The following is a 16,831-nucleotide window of genomic DNA, read 5'->3' as shown; positions in this document are numbered from 1 at the left end:
ACGAAACGCTTTCGACCGCTTCAATGTGGTCCCGCATTATGCTTACTTAAAGCTCAAAATGCCCGGACCCCGTGGCACTATAATAGTCAATGGAAACATGGAGCACTCCCTCCGTACTAAGGAGCACACTGCTGCCCTCGCAGCTGAAGTATAAGGTCGCCTTATCAAGTCGAATACTACATTGGCAGTGAAGCCACCGAACACTGTCGAACGAGTCTGGTCTACCCTGCAGAATGACAGTCTGGCTCGTCAAGAGCTAAATTAGCATTTTAGCCTTCGTCACAGCCGCAACTAGATTGCGGCATATGTACTGCGCGTATATAACTACGCACTAAAGATACCATTGGCAAGGACGGAAGCATATTAAAGTCCACAATACGGCTCGATCCTACCTGGACCCTCATATTCTTCCTTTCTTTTTCCTATTTTTATTTTTCCAGGTTCTTTACAACCCACATCACTTTTTGATGGTACCAAGGGCCCTTTTCTAGGCCCCTTAAGTGTACTCGATCGTCCATCCTCTCAAAGGATCACACATCAAGGCGAAAAGCAGCGCAGACGTGCGACAGAGTATCCAAAGGATCTTCAAGATCACCTTTTCATTTCTTAGGACCTGTATACAGCTTTCCCTTGTTCTTGGCATGTAAAATAGCCTCGAGGCCTATGACATCCTTTATAAAAATACGTCATGATGTATCAATCAGACTATAATGGAAAGAGTTTTCGCCCAACCTATTCGGTCTTGGCTTATCTCCTAATATGTATTCGCTCTTTTCGTCTGATTGTCATATAAACCTTGGCCCGACTTAAATCGCCAGGGGCTCTACCCAGCCACACATATTTTTCAAAAAAGTAGTCCGAACACTTTTATAGTACACTTCGGCATCCCGAATATAGCATTATATGCATCGGCTCTGAATCATGTCTTTGGTCAATAGTTGGGTTGCCCAGCTCCTATCGTTACTACCTTATGTTTCGCTCATTCGGCTAGGGTAGTAAAGGGAGAACAACTGCGATTGTGTTTTCGGCTCGTCCGGTCAAACACCTTAGTAGAGAAAGCCGAAAAGTGACTGTCATGATGCGGCGAGAGCTGGTCAGCTATTTGGTGACTTAATATAAATCTTTTGCGAATTTTTCCCGTATTACACAAAGGACCGGCTTCGGCTCGATTGCGCGCCTAAGGCATCCCAGTTTGGACAGCCGCATGCGCACCAGGGGCTAGTACTTAACCCCGCCCCCCTTGTCAAAGTCCTATGGCTAAGTGAAGGTACTAAAGCCGCGTAGTCTGATTGCCTGGTTCACTACATAAATCACCTCCTTTATGGACCAAGACGTTGGGTCAAGAGTGATTACACGTTATTCCGATCACCCTCGTATTATCTACGTGGGGGCTAAAACCGACGACTGGCATACTTTCAGAATAATAACATACGGCCACACGGGATGAAATTAGTTTGGATGAAAGCATAGATATATTGCAAAAGCCTTGGTTTATAATACAACATCTCAGCAGCTCAAGTACATTCACCCGAGCATAATATCATTCGAGCATTGACCCTCTATCAAACAGGCTCCCTCAAAGACATCCTTAAAATAGCGCTCCAGCATGCGGTGGTCCTTGCCTCCGGGTGGACCCTCAACTGCCACGATAGTGGCCTTCATTTTCGTCCAGTGCATCTTGACATGAGCGAAGGCCATCCGCTCACCTTCTATACATACCGACCGCTTGACCGCATCAATTTCAGGTAACACGTTGATGAGTCGCTGCATCAGGTTGAAGTAGCTGCTCGGAATGGGTTCGGGTGGCCAGAGCCGGACTATGACGTCCCTCATGGCCAATCCGGAAATCCTATGCAGCTTAGCCCACTACATAATCCAATCGTTCAACAACACTGGGCGCTCCTGCGTCACGAATTGTGACCAGAAGAGCTTCTCTGTCTCGTGTCCCTCCTGGGCCTAGAAGTACTGCTCGGCGTCGGCGGCACTCTTCGGGAGATCCACAAAGTCGTATAGAGCACTCCACAGTTGGGTGAGCAAGGCATACTGTTGATTGACGAATTTACTCCGTAAAAGAAAGGGCTTACCAGCCGCTATCTGTTTGGCCTACTCGATGTCCTCGCACGCCGCACGGGACTCGGTCCGCGCCTCCTTGGCCCCCTGGAGAGCATTGGCCAGTTCGGCCGATTGGGCCTTATTCTCCTCTTCCAAAGACTCGCACTTGCTGGAGGCGTCCTTGAGCTCTAGCTTTACTTCGGTCACCCGCTCCTCATAGCGGCGGCGGGCAACCTGCTCGGCTTGTAAATCTACGGACGCTTTGTCAGTGGCCGCCTGACTCACACGTGCCTGATAATTGACTCAGGCAAGTTCACCTTTTAGGGTCTCAACCGCAGGCGCACTACCTGCAATAATGAACAGGACAACACAGGAGCTTAGACTCCGCATGGGCATACTACTTCGGATGTGCAAACATTCTTGCCACAACATACCTTGCGCCTCATCAAACCTCTTGTTGATACGGACGAGATCCTCATCAGCCAGCCCCAGTTTTCGCTTGAGCTCAGTCACTTCGGCGGCCTGGGCGGTTGCCACTAACAGTGAAGCCTGTTTCTCAAAATAGAAGAGTACATTATCTCCTGCAAATATTATCTATGTTCTTTTCGGCCTTTTTTCAAAAGCCGAACAGAGTCTCAGGGGCTACTATCTCAAAACAGATTTTGAGGTATACACAAGCATATTTTTCATATGGAAAATAGCTAAACAAATTACATTGTATACCTCAAAACCTGTTAACAAGCTTGTGAAGGCTTCGTTCAGCCCGCTTTTGGTGGACTGAACCTTCTCAACCACCGTACCAATCAAGGTACGGTGCTCCTCCACGACGGAAGCACGTCGAAGTGCTTCCCTCAAAGTGTCCGGCGCCTCCGGATTGAAGAAGGCCGCTGGTGGAGTCGGCACTCCCCCCTCCTTTAAAGGGGGGCGCTCGCTCGAGTCTGAGGCCGTATGTGTCTTGGAGTTGTATTTGGCTGGGGCCGGACTGGTCCAGGCCCCCGCCATCGGTTTCCATGAGGATTGTGCCCCCCATGTTCTCGGCAGCCGAGGCATTATCCTGTGGCGCCGTTTCAGCGGCCTTCCGCATCTCTCCCTGGCCCGGAGTGGCCCTTTTGGATGACACCTTGGTGTCATCTGTGGCACGTGGCGGAGAGGCTCGCGGAGGCGTTTCGCTCTCCATCATCTTTGGTGCCAAAGAATTCCCTGAATATGATGATTGTCGGGGAAGATCACGAGCCGTACTATAATACATAAACAATATGTTATACCACAATTTGTAAACAGCCAGATATATACATAATATCTTTAAATACTTACGATTGGGCCAGGGGCTTCACCCTGGGACACCACTGTGGGATGGCTTCAGTGTCTGAGTCCGAACCATCTGAGAAGGATATCTTCCCCCTTTTGGATGCCTTCGCCTCTAGGTTAGCAGAGGTGGCTCTCTTTTTCTTCTCCTTGAGGGGAGGATTGGTCTCTTCCTCCCCCTCTTCGTCTTCATCTCCCTCGTGGGAGGAGGGAGCTTCGGTATCTTCGGTCATAGCATCTGTGTTACCTTTTCGGCGGAGGCCGCCTCTATCCTCCTTACCCTTCTTCTTGGCCTTTTTATCCAGCGCCTGGTAGGGCGCCGGGACTAGCATCCTCGTTAACAAAGGATCAGCTGGGTTTTCTGGTAGTGGGGCTGAACACCTGATCCTCTCCGCCTTTGCTATCCAGCCCTGAGTCACGAATTCGTGTCTTAGTATACCCCTTAACTTACGAATAGAGATTATGTTAGAAAGTAAGAAGCTTACCTCAGTCGTCGGATGTGCCCTGTCGAGACCAACATCTTCAGTCTTCTCCGGCCACGACTTATGGGTCTTACAAAGTAGTTTCCAGATCTCTTCATGTGTTGTACCAAAGAAGTGTTGTAGGGTTCGGGGGCCGGCCGTATTAAACTCCCACATGCAGAGAGATCGGCGTTCGCATGGGAGGATCTCATGGAAGAGCATCACCTGAATCACATTGGTGAGACTGGTATTCTTCTTCATCATGCTCTTGATGTGCTTCTGCAACGTCATCACTTCGTTAGTTGACCCCCAGTCCAGACCTTTGTTGGTCCAAGACGCGAGCCACATAGAAGGCCCAGATCTAAATTCATGAGTGGCCGCCCATTTCGTACCACGAGGCTCGGTGATATAAAACCACTCATGCTGCCACACCTTCACGGTCTCCACAAAGGCTCCCTTGGGCCAAGTGGTGTTGGGAAGTCTGCTCACCATGGCGCCGCCACAGTCGGCGTGCTGCCCGTCGACCACCTTTGGACTCACATTGAAAACTTTGAGACACTGGCCAAATTGAGGTGGAATGCGGAGGAATGCCTCACACACAATGATGAAGGCCGAGATGTGAAGAAAGGAGTTTGGGGCTAGATCATGGAAATCTAGCCCGTAGTAAAACATGAGTTCGTGTACAAAGGGATGAAGTGCAAACCCTAGGCCGCGAAGAAAGTGAGGGATAAATACCACCCTCTCGTCGGGCTATGGTCTAGGGATGATTTGCCCCTCCGCCAGGAGCCTGTGTGTGATTTCTGCAGTCAAATACTTCGCCTCCTGGAGCTCCTTGATGTCCTTCTCCATCAAGGAGGAGGCCACCCACTTGCCTTGAGAGCCAGACCCCGACATGGCTATAGTGTTTGGTGGTGATGGGAAAGATTGAAACATGGGCGCTGGAGCTCGAGGGGGGATGGGCTGAGGAAGAAGAAGGCATGGGGTAAAAGGATGGAACATTATCCTCTTATAAAGACAGTGATATCAAGCGCCCCCTCATGAGCCTTAAAACTCGCCTATTCCCAAGGGGTCGTGCAAACGGCACGGCTGGATTACCCAAACCCGTACTGATGAGAATCCCACAATAAGGGGACATGATCTCTGCTTTGACAAGACGTGTCAATGAAGACCGTGCCTCAAAACGCGAAGCGGGAGGCTAAAAACGGTTCGAAATAATAATAAGGCCAGAACATAACGTCTCGCCGACAAAGCTATCAGTAGACATGACTTATTTTGTTTAAGTATTTCACCCTTGTGGTTCAAGGTTGTAACTATTGTACAGAACCGGATATAGTTCTTTTGTTTAGCTGCTTTGTATTATTCGGAAGACGAACCTGCCTTGCAATGCCGAAGACAATCTACACGCCGGACACATCGTCATTGAAGCCTGGTTCAGGGGCTACTGAGGGAGTCCAGGATTAGGGGTCCCCGAGCGTCCGGGCTATGTGACATGGGCCAGACTGATGGGCCGTGAAGATACAAGATAGAAGGCCTTCCCCCATGTCCGAATGGGACTCTCCTTTGCGTGGATGGCAAGCTTTGGCATTCGGATATGAAGTTTCCTTTCTCTGTAAACCGACTCTGTACAACCCTAGGCCCCTCTGGTGTCTATATAAACCAGAGGGTTTAGTCCGTAGAGGCGATCATAATCATACAGGATAGACATCTAGGGTTTTTAGCCATTACGATCTCGAGGTAGATCAACTCTTGTAACCCATATATTCATCAAAGTCAATCAAGTAGGAAGTAGGGTATTACCTCCATTAAGAGGGCCCGAACCTAGGTAAACATCATGTCCCATGCCTCCTATTACCTGTGATCCTCAAATGCACAGTTTGGGGCCCCCTACCTGAGATCGGCTGGTTTTGACACCGACAGTTCATGATGCGAGCCGCATAGGGGGGTCGGATATAAACTCAGGAGTGGTTGCCCATGTGGTGTCGCGGGGTTCGGTGATGTAGAACCACTCCTGCTGCCATACCTTAACGATCTCCATGAGGGCGCCTTTGGGCCAAGTGGTGTTGGGGAGCTTGCTCACCATGGCACCTCCGCATTCCGCATGCTGCCCGTCGACCACCTTCAGCTTCACGTTGAAGACCTTAAGCCATAGGCCGAAGTCTGGGGGATGCGGAGAAGCGCCTCGCACACGACGATAAACGTCAAGATGTGGAGGAAGGAATTTGGGGCTAGATCATGAAAATCTAGCCTGTAATAGAACATGAGGCCGCGGATAAAGGGCTGGAGAGGAAACCCTAGCCCAGGGATGAAGTGGGGGATGAACACAACCCTTTCGCCGGGCTCCGGAGTAGGGATGAACTGTTTCTTGGCAGGGAGCCTGTGTGCGACGTCTGCAGTCAGGTACCCCGCCTCCCGGAGCTCCTTGATGTCCTTCTCTGTGATAGAGGATGCCACCCACTTGTTCTGTGAGCCGGATCCGGACATGGCTGGAGAGATTGGTGGCGGTGGGAAAGATTGAAGCTTGGGCGCTGGTGCTTGAGGATGGGAAGCAGGAGAAGGAAGAAGGCATGGGGTGAAAAGTGGGATCTTTATCCACTTATATAGGCAATGAATATCAACCCCCCTTAAGCCTTAAAACTCGCTTGTTCCCAAGGGGTCATGTGAATAGCACAGTTCAATTACCCAAGCCCGTATTGATGGGAATCCCGCAATAAGTCAACATGATCTCTGCTTTGACAATGCGTGTCAATGGAGGCTGCACCTCGAAACGCGAAGCAGGAGGGCAAAAAATGGTTCAAAATGATAAAGAGGCCAGATGTGGCTGTCGCTGAAAAAAGTTGTCAGTTGACAAACCTTATTTTGATTAAGTATTTTGCCTTCGTGGATGAGGGTTGTGACTGTTATACACAACCGGATACAGCTCTTTTATTCAGAAGATTGCTTTGAAGTACTCGGAGGAGGAACCCGCCTTGCAATGCCGAAGACAACCTACGCGCCGAACACATTGTCATTGAAGACTGGTTCAGGGGCTACTGAGGGAGTCTTGGATTAAGGGGTCCTCAGGTGTCCGGGCTGTGTGATATGGGCTGGACTGATGGGCCGTGAAGATACAAGGTAGAAGGCCTTCCCCCGTGTCCTGATGGGACTCTCCTTTGCGTGTATGGCAAGATTGGCGTCCGGATGTGTAGTTCCCTTCTTCTGTAAACCGACTCTGTACAACCCTATGCCCCTCCGATGTCTATATAAACCAGAGGGGTTAGTCCATAGAGATCATCAGAATTCATATAGGCTAGACATCTTGGGTTTAGCCATTACGATCTCGAGGTAGATCGATTCTTGTAACCTCTATACAAATTAAGTACAATCAAGTAGGACGTCGGGTTTTAGCTCCATTAAGAGGGCCCGAACCTGGGTAAACAACATGTACCTTGTGTCCCTTGTTACCTTCGATCCTCAGGCACACAGTTCGGGACCCACTACCCGAGATCGGCCAGTTTTGACACCGACATCACGTGCTTTGGCGACTTAGATTTGGTGGCTCAGCAAGTGCAGGTACTTGGGACTCTAAAGACCCGCTCATGGCGGCTTATCGCTGGGCGGTTCATGCCATCGCTGGTCACTTCAAGGGTTATCAAGTGGAGCACATAGATCGTAGAAAAAATTAGGCAGCTGACGCTCTAAGCCGCCTAGGATCTCAGCGTAAGCCAGTGCCTCCCAATATTGTCCTTGACATCCTACATAGCCCTTCTATTAAGTTACCAATAGAAGAGGATCTTGCAATCCCTAACCAGGAGGCGCAATTAGTGGCAGCTCTTCACGCCACCCTGATTAGACAGTTCCTTATTTGGCTTATATGTCCCGGGGAGAGTTGCCTAAGGATGAAACTTTGGCCACACAAATAAATTGGCGGTTTAAGTCAATGACTATTGTCAATGGCGAGTTACACCGATGCAGTGTCACAGGAGTGTTCTAGTGGAGCGTCTCTCTAGAAGAGGTCGTGAAATTCTAAGGGAGATTCATGAAGGAGATGGTGGCCATCATGTCGGTTCTAAGTCCCTTGTAGCAAAGGCTTTTCATCATGGGATTTATTGGCTGACGGCTCATGCCGATGCAGAGGATCTGGTTAGCAGGTGCGACGGTTGTCAGAAGTTTTCCAGACGATCTCATGTGGCGGCTCAAGAATTGAGGATGATTCCAATCACTTGGCCATTTGCGGTCTAGGGACAACATATGGTTGGGCCTTTCAAGAGATCCAAAGACAAAAAGACTCACTTGTTGGTGGCGGTTGATAAATTTACAAAATGGGTTGAAGCAGGGCCGGTTAGCAAGTGTGATGCGGCCACGGCGGTTCAATTCCTTAAAAAGGTGATTTTTCGCTTTGGCTATCCTCATAGTATCATAACAAATAATGGTACTAATCTGTCCAAAGGTGCTATGAAAGAGTTCTGTCAACGAGAACATATCTGTATTGATGTCTCATCAGTGGCTCACCCCAAGTCAAATGGTCAAGCTGAAATGGCTAATCAAGAAATCTTGAGAGGCATAAAATCCTGGCTAATGGTCCCTTTGCAGCGGACACCGGGTTGTTGGGTTGAGGAGTTACCCTCAGTACTTTGGAGTATCAATACCACCCCCAACAGATCAGATGGGTTATACGCCTTTCTTCATGGGTTACAGTGCAGAGGCGGTTCTTCCCAGTGACATCCGTCATGACTCGCCCCGCATGGTGGCTTATGTTGAAACTTACAATGAAAAAGCATGTCAAGAAGCTCTTGAATTATTAGATGAGGAGAGGGACCTGGCAGCGGCTCATTCGGTGATATACCAGCAAGATCCGCGTCATTATCACAGCTACCGGGTTAAAACTCAAACCTTTCAAGAAGGCAACTTGGTGCTCCGGCTCATCCAGGATCAAACTGATATGCACAAATTATCCCTGCCTTGGGAAGGGCCCTTTGTGGTCAGTAAGAATCTGAACAACAGGTCATACTACCTCATTGATATTCGAGAACACAAGGAGTCCCGCAAATCGGAGGAGGAGACCCGCCGCCCGTGGAATATTGCTCATCTGCGACCATATTACACTTGAGCCACCGGCTCCTATGCTGTACATATTTTCATCAATGTATATATTAAGATTTAGTATAATAAAGCCGGAATCCCTAGAAATTCAGGGTCTCTGTCATTTCAGTTCAAAGAAATTGAGTCTTTATTACCTATTCATTGGTCTCATGGGGGCTTCCTCCTCACCGAGCATAGCTATTCACACCCATGAGATCCGGTTTCCAAGCCGACTCATTGGTCTCATGGGGGCTTCCTGCTCACTGAGCATAGTTGTTCACACCCATGAGATTCGGTTTCCAAGCCGACTCTTTGGTCTCATGGGGGCTTCCTGCTCGCCGAGCATAGCTATTCACACCCATGAGATCTGGTTTTCAAGCCGACTCATTGGTCTCATGGGGCTTCCTACTCACTGAGCATAGTTGTTCACACCCACGAGATCCATTTTCGAAGGCGGCCTTGAGTTAAACCTACCTGTTTGCAAGATGCTACTCCATGAGGTGACCCATCGAACTCTTGACAGTTACTCTTTTCAATAAGACCCTGAACTTGCCAAGGTTCAAATGGCGGCCTTTGTCACATGAGAGCCGGCTTACAGAGAGCTAGGGTAAACTCACCCGTTGACGCAGTCTCTTTTCTATGTGGCCTGTTTGTACTCTTTGCAGTTACTCTTTTCAACAAGACCCTGAACTGCTTAAGGTTAAAACAATGGATTTATGTCATGTGAGAGCCGGCTTATGGGACAAAAACGAATTTTTCAAAAAACAGAATAGAGTTGCACTCTTCTAGATCTATCAAGCCTCCGACTTATAGACTTACATCTTTTCAACATCGATATACTACTAGTCCACAAGTATGACTTCATGTTTGAATAAATATTTGGATTTTTCAAACTTCCCTAGTTATAGACTTTAAGTCGCTGGAATATATTATATTGGACATTATGACCCGCCTGGTGTAAACCGCCAGGGTATCTATTGTTCACTATGTGCAGGAACCTTGTGAGATAACATGATGTTCCTTACAAATTCATCCACGACACATAGACAAATCATCATCAAGTTTTAAAAGGATAAAACATGCACGATGGCATGGCGGGTCATTGTTTTTTGTAGCCTATTACATGGCTCCACAAGCCCAAATGATTAAGTGTTTTTCAAGCAAGCAAGGTGATGCAGTTTGAGAACCGCCCAATGGATCAGTCATCCTAGTCCTGGCACGATGAAGCTTCCGGGTTATCCTGCGCTGGTTCTTCTTCTTCTTCCATCATCTGGAAGTTAGTCGATAACCAATTGATGCCAGTCAAGGCTTGAAACTCAGCTTCATCATCGATAAGTTTAGATGGATTAATTTCAGGAGCAAAAGTATTCTTATGGATTGGAGGGATCATATCCACAACATCGTAAGTCGACATCTTCATTTTTGAATTATCTGCTGTATAAGCCGCCTAGTATCTAGGCAGGTCAGTTTCTTTGGCGAGTTTGCTCGCCAGTGGACGCATCTCCTTCACACAACCAAAAAATTCCTTCTGATCAAAAGGAGACCCGTCCTCTTTAAAACTGGGGCAGCCAGTAGCCAGCTCGGTCGGGTATAATTCTTCCTGCCACGCCTTCACCCGACACAAGGCAATAATAGCACCGGCTCTAGCAGATGACCGCTTTATTTCTTCGATTTTCGCAGGCAGGACAGAGAGCTTGGTCAAAACATCCCTGATAAGAGACAATGCTTGCTTGGTGTGTGAGATGGTGACTAGTGAGCGCTGAGCACCTCTATACAATTTCTCCACTAGCGTATAAACTGCCTTTAGCTCTACCAGCTTATCTTGGCCAAGATTGGTACTCCTAGGGCCTGTTCACACAAACGCGCGGTTAAGTAGCAAGGAGGGTTAAGAAGTTGAGCATTGGAAATGATCATGATATATAGTATTACTTACCAAAGATAGCGGCAGTCATCTGTGTAATATGATGTTTTAAGCCGGTGAGCTCTGCGGTGACCTCTTGCAAAGAAGCTTCAGCATTTTCTGCTCTCTACACACAGGCAGTCTTTTCTTCAGCCCAGGCGGCTCTCTCTGCATCAAACCCTGTTTTAAGCTTTTCCATCTCATCCAAACTAAATTTGAACTTGGAGTCAGCTTTCCGGGTCATAAACTCTCGCAGTTCGAGTCTGGTCTTCAAATCAGCCAATTGAGATTCAAGTTGAATTGAGGTCTCCTGTAAACAAGAGGTTCAACACTTATAAGCAGCTATGTGATAGTATAATATAGGAAAAGTCCCAAGCCATTTGCAAGCAATAGCACATGGCACTTGGGAGCTAATGGGTGCAGAAGTTCTTTTAAAAGCAATAGCAGACAAATCCGGTTCATCTTTTTCAAAGATAACATGGCCTGTGAGGTGAAATTTTATTCAGAAGCTACCCTAACTGATCCGGCTCATCTTGTTTCAAGGCAAGACGGTTCATGGGGGCTATGGCTCGAAGTTTTTATTGTGATATAATGGTTGAAGTCTTTGCCATAATCACTATAATCTTTCCTATAACTAAGATTTGGGGGCTAAAGGTTGAAGCAGAAGTTTATACCTCATGTTTCTGGTGCATTTGTTTGACCATGTCAATCTCAAGATCATGGCTAGTGTGCACTTTACTAAGGTAGCCAGAGAGTAATTCACTGATGCCCACATGAGAATAGTTGGCCATATCAAACTTGACCTTGAGCTTCTTAATCAATTCTTCCATGGCAGAGTGTTTGGCTAAGATAGTAGGATTCCCTGGCTCTTTGAAGACATTACCGGTGATCAGAACATCTTCAATACTTTCTTTAGAAGGCTTGATTAGACTTGGTGGCTTAGCACCCAAAGGGTCAATATTCATATGGTCTGTGGAGGCTCCAGTGTTCTCTAGTGGCGGGTCATCAGCAATTTCCTCGGGGTGTTGCATGGAGGATCCAGATACTGGTGCTTGCTTTTTCGGTTCATGAACTTTTGGGTCTTCGGCCGGTATATTTATTTTCACCTTCTTGCTAGGCTTTGCCATCCCACTGCAAGAACAGGTTCAAGAGGTCAGTATATGTGTTCAAATGCTAAATAACGAAGACAAAAGTCATTACCCAGGGTCAGTCTTGAAAGCCGGCAGCTGGGTCTGTGATGAGTCACCAGAAGAGGAATGAGAAGTTCCCTAATAATTTGAGTCGGAAGGATTAAGTGGTTGGTGAATAAGACCCGCCTTTGGATAAAAAGAGTTTGAATTCTGAGGCACCTCTTTCCAGCGCTTGCGTGGGTTCGTGTGTTGGGCAACTCGGAGGATAGCTCTCCGCCTCCGCTAGTCTGAGTTCTGCATCGGTTCTCATGTTGTTGTTGCTTCAAAATAAAGTTGGGATCCAAGTAAGCTAAGGGGTGAGAAAACCTTACTTTCCGGGTTACTTGTCGAAGATTCTGTCTTGGCAAAGGCTCTGAGTCGGAGGAAATAATAGTTACCTCTTCATCACATGCCTGGCTGGTTTTCATGTCGTCCTGATAGTAATCAGTGTCAATAAGATGATTGAAAAAAGAGCCAAGAGAGTCAAGTTCTTCCTCTGACTCATCATCATTCAGAGTAAACAGCTCTGAGGCGGTTGATTTCTTCTTATTCTTCTTAGAGGCTATGGTCTTAGTTCTTGACTTCTTGGCCGCTTTCTCCTTCTTGTCGTATTTCTTGTTCCAAAAAGCAAATTCAACCTACATAAGTCACGGGAAGATAAGGGATGGGAAGACTATGTAAACAGTGGGCAAAGGTAAATGAAATGGAGAGCTTATGTCTGGTGGCGGGTTAAGCTTGCAAAATGGATTCAACCCAACTTTGCTGCAGCTCTCCAAGCTTTCCCCAAGAAGGGTCTTGGTCATGTCATTGATTTCTTTATCAATCAAACATATTTGGCAGTGGTGCTGCGGATCTTTGACATCACCAGTGTATGTGCACATTAGTACAGGCCGATGGCTCAAAGGCATAACCCTCCAAGCGACCCAGCAACGGACCAGGTCGACGCCAGTCAACCCATTGGCCCGCAAATCTCTAACCTTTGAAAAGGTAGGCATATATTTGGCTCGTTCAACGGTGGTAAGCTGGTCTGGAGGAGGGTGCTTTGGGATGAGCCAGTGGTCACGATAACCCGGCAAGGGATTTTCTTTAGTTGGAGATGTGTCTCGGCAGGAGAATCAAGTTTGATTCCAGTCCTTAGGATGACTTGGAAGCATAGCAGAAGGAAAAATGGCATCTCTTTGCCGTTGAATTAAGACTCCACCGAGCTCTAAGCTGGGCCCGTCAGTGAATTCATTCTGGCGGTTCAAATAATAATACTCTCTAAAGAGTTCAATGTTGGGTTCTTCATGAAGATACACTTCATAGAAGACTTGAAAATTGCAGATATTTGAAACGGAATTGGGTCCGATGTCTTGAGGATGGCGTTGAAAGAAATGCAGAACGTCACGGAAGAATTTTGACCCGGGCAGTTAGAAGCCCTGGTTTATGTCATCAGCAAAAACGATAACCTCATTTTCATTTGGCTGAGGTCTAGCTTCTTATGGGTTTGGAACATGCTAGTGAATGGCATTCTTTGATGAGAAGATGCCTGTTTTGACATAATCATCAAGCATTTCTTCTGTGATGATTGAAGGAACCTAGTCGCATAAAGTGAAGGTCTTAGTCATGATTGTGGTGCACAGTCTAAAAGAGATGATTTAAAGCATGGTTAAACTGGTAAGGTGTAGCCGGGTTATGAAAACATTAAATTATCAATTTGAAAAGGGATTCAGAGTCAAGCCGGCATGCACTTGGTGTGTTACAAGTTATCATTTGAACCGCCATGAAGGGATAATGGCTACAGATCTGGAGCGGAACTAAATTTTACTGCATACTGGAGAAAATAGGTTTTACAAGGATTGCTTAGGATTTTGAATCTACAGCGGTCCCAAAAATAAAAATAATTCCTGAACTTAAAGGCTATGGTAGTAGAAGAACTCGCAAGCTCGGATTTAAATTCAGTCAGAGGTGAGTAACTGCGGATGAGAAACGATGATAAACTAGTATCGCGCAATCTCTGCAGTATTTTCAGATCAAAACTACTCATTTTAAAGGAGAAGCATGAAGAACGGTGAAGAGCACCGACGAAGAAGTGAAAACGCTTTTACAGATCTGTTAGGGAGTGAACTTGAACTTACTAATGCTGATGAACAGGGGAGGGGTGTCGCATTTCTCTCGTTCGATCAGGTTGATGCAGCTGGTTGGCGTGGTCGGCACTAAAGGAGGACGACATCGATGGAGCTTGGTAGCAGCACGGTTGCAAGGAAGAAGATGCGGAGGCAGGGGTTAAAGTGAAAACAGAGGCCCGCTGTCCCTATTTATAAGGAAAAATGAGGTGGCTGGCCTAGAAATCGAGGAGACGAGATGATTAGGTTAACAAGAAAGGTGCCTCGATTCTTGGAAAGGCTATTAATGATAAGGTTTTGTTAAAGATATACTTGGTTTTTGTGAAATCAATACGTATGACGTCATGGCGGGTTACCAAGGTATGATGTCATGGCGGGTTACAAATGTATGAATGGAGTTTCTCGTACCGGAGTACAATTCTGTTCAAATTAAGATGGTGAAGATTGACTTGAACAAATTCAACTCAACCTGGGGCCTAATGTTGGGGATATAACTCCTAGGTATGACTCGCCCAGGAGGTGATGGGCCATGCCTTCGACAGTTCATTATGAAGAAGTCCATGAAAGCCCAAGGTGTGAAGGTGGCGACTCTTGGAGGCAATCCTAGATAAGGCCCAGACCAGGGGCCCATAAGCCGCCATGTGATAACTTGGCTCATAAGACAATGATTAGTTGCAAACTGAGCCGATCACGATGTATGAATCGGTCAGACTCTGTAAGCCGCCTGGCCTCAACCTATGTATATAAAGGTGAGACCCGGCGGGAGGAAAGGTTAGGAAACAATTCATCGAGAACTAGGTCAAGCCTATTCGCTCCCTGGTAATCGAAACCCAAGCAATACAATCCAAAGCAAGAGTAGTCTTTTACATCGTTGAGAGGGGCCAAACCTGGGTAAACTCTCTGCGTCCTTTGTCTCGTTTAAACCCTTCCAGTGAACCTAGTTGTGATGGCTCCACACCTAAATCCTTTTGCTAGGACATCTGTCGTGTTAAGCCCACGACACAAGCAAAGATAGCAAACGAGCAAAAAGGCATACAAAAAAGCAAATAAAAAGGAAAATATTTTTGTATTTTTCTGAAAATGTTTTATAATTGGGGGATAGGAAAATAAGAGGCAAATGACAAATAATGTAAATGCAAGAGATGAAAGTTTATGATGGGTACTTGGTAGGCTTGATGTAGATCCTCCCCGGCAATGGCGCTAGAAATTCTTCCTGCTACTTCTTGAGCTTGCGTTGGTTTTTCCCTTGAAGAGGAAAGGGTTATGCAGAAAAGTAGATATAAGTATTTCCCTTAGTTGAGAACCAAGGTATCAATCCAATAGGAGGAACACACAAGTCACCAATGATTGCAGCATGCAAACCAATTAATACTTGCACCCAACGCGATAAAGGGGCTATCAATCCCTTCACGGTTACTTGCAATGATGAGATCTGATAGTGATAGATATAAAAGATAAGTAAAAGTGCAAAAAAATTAAAGTAAATAAATTGAAGCAAGGTATTCTGTGTTTTTTATTTTATAAATCTGGAAATAATATGATAAAATAGGACCCAGGGGCCATAGTTTTCACTAGAGGCTTCTCTCTTGAAAGAAAGCATACGGTGGGTAAACAAATTACTATGGAGCAATTGATAGAAAAGCGCATAGTTATGACGATATCTAAGGTAGTGATCATGAATATAGGCATCACGTCCATGACAAGCAGACCGACTCCTACCTGCATCTACTACTATTACTCCACACATTGACCGCTATCTAGCATGCATCTAGTCTATTAAGTTAACAAGAACGGAGTAATGCCTTAAGCAAGATGACATGATGTAGAGGGATAGATCGAACGAACCCCATCTTTTTATCCTTAATGGCAACAATACTAATACGTATCATGTGTGTTTCTGTCACTATGAATAAGCACCGCAAGATTGAACCCATTAAAAAGCACCTCTCCCATGGTAAGTGATGACCCACAAGTATAGGGGATCTATTGTAGTCCTTTCGACAAGTAAGAGTGTCGAACCAAACGAGGAGCAGAAGGAAATGATAAGCAGTTTTGAGTAAGGTATTCTCTGCAAGCACTGAAATTATGGGTAATAGATAGTTTTGTGATAAGGTAATTTGTAACGAGTAACAAGTAATAAAAGTAAATAAGGTGCAACAAGATGGCGCAATCCTTTTTGTAGCAAAGGACAAGCCTGGACAAACTCTTATTTAAAGGAAAGCGCTCCCGAGGACACATGAGAATTATCGTCAAGCTAGTTTTCATCACGTTCATATGATTCGCATTCGGTACTTTGATAATTTGATATGTGGGTGGACCAGTGATTGGGTACTGCCCTTCCTTGGACAAGAATCTCACTTATGATTAACCCCTATTCCAAGCATCCGACCCTACAACAGAAGTATTAAGGTAAACCTAACCATAGCATGAAACATATGGATCCAAATCAGCCCCTTACGAAGCAACTCATAAACTAGGATTTAAGTTGTTGTCACTCTAGCAACCCATCATCTACTTCTTACTTCCCATTGCCTTCCTCTAGGCGCAAACAATGGTGAAGTGTCATGTAATCGACGCTCACATGATACCACTAGAGGAGAGACAACATACATCTCATCAAAGTATCGAACGAATAACAAATTATCATGACTACTTATAGCAAGACTTCTCCCATGTCCTCAGCAACAAACGTAACTACTCACAAATCATATTCATGTTCATAATCAGGGGGGTATTAATATGCATAAAGGATCTGAACATATGATCTTCCACCGAATAAAC

Source organism: Triticum aestivum, chromosome 3A (assembly GCF_018294505.1).
Source record: "Triticum aestivum cultivar Chinese Spring chromosome 3A, IWGSC CS RefSeq v2.1, whole genome shotgun sequence".
Lineage (NCBI taxonomy): Eukaryota > Viridiplantae > Streptophyta > Magnoliopsida > Poales > Poaceae > Triticum > Triticum aestivum.
The sequence above is the reverse complement of the archived record's forward strand: the minus strand, read 5'-3'. Positions refer to the sequence as shown.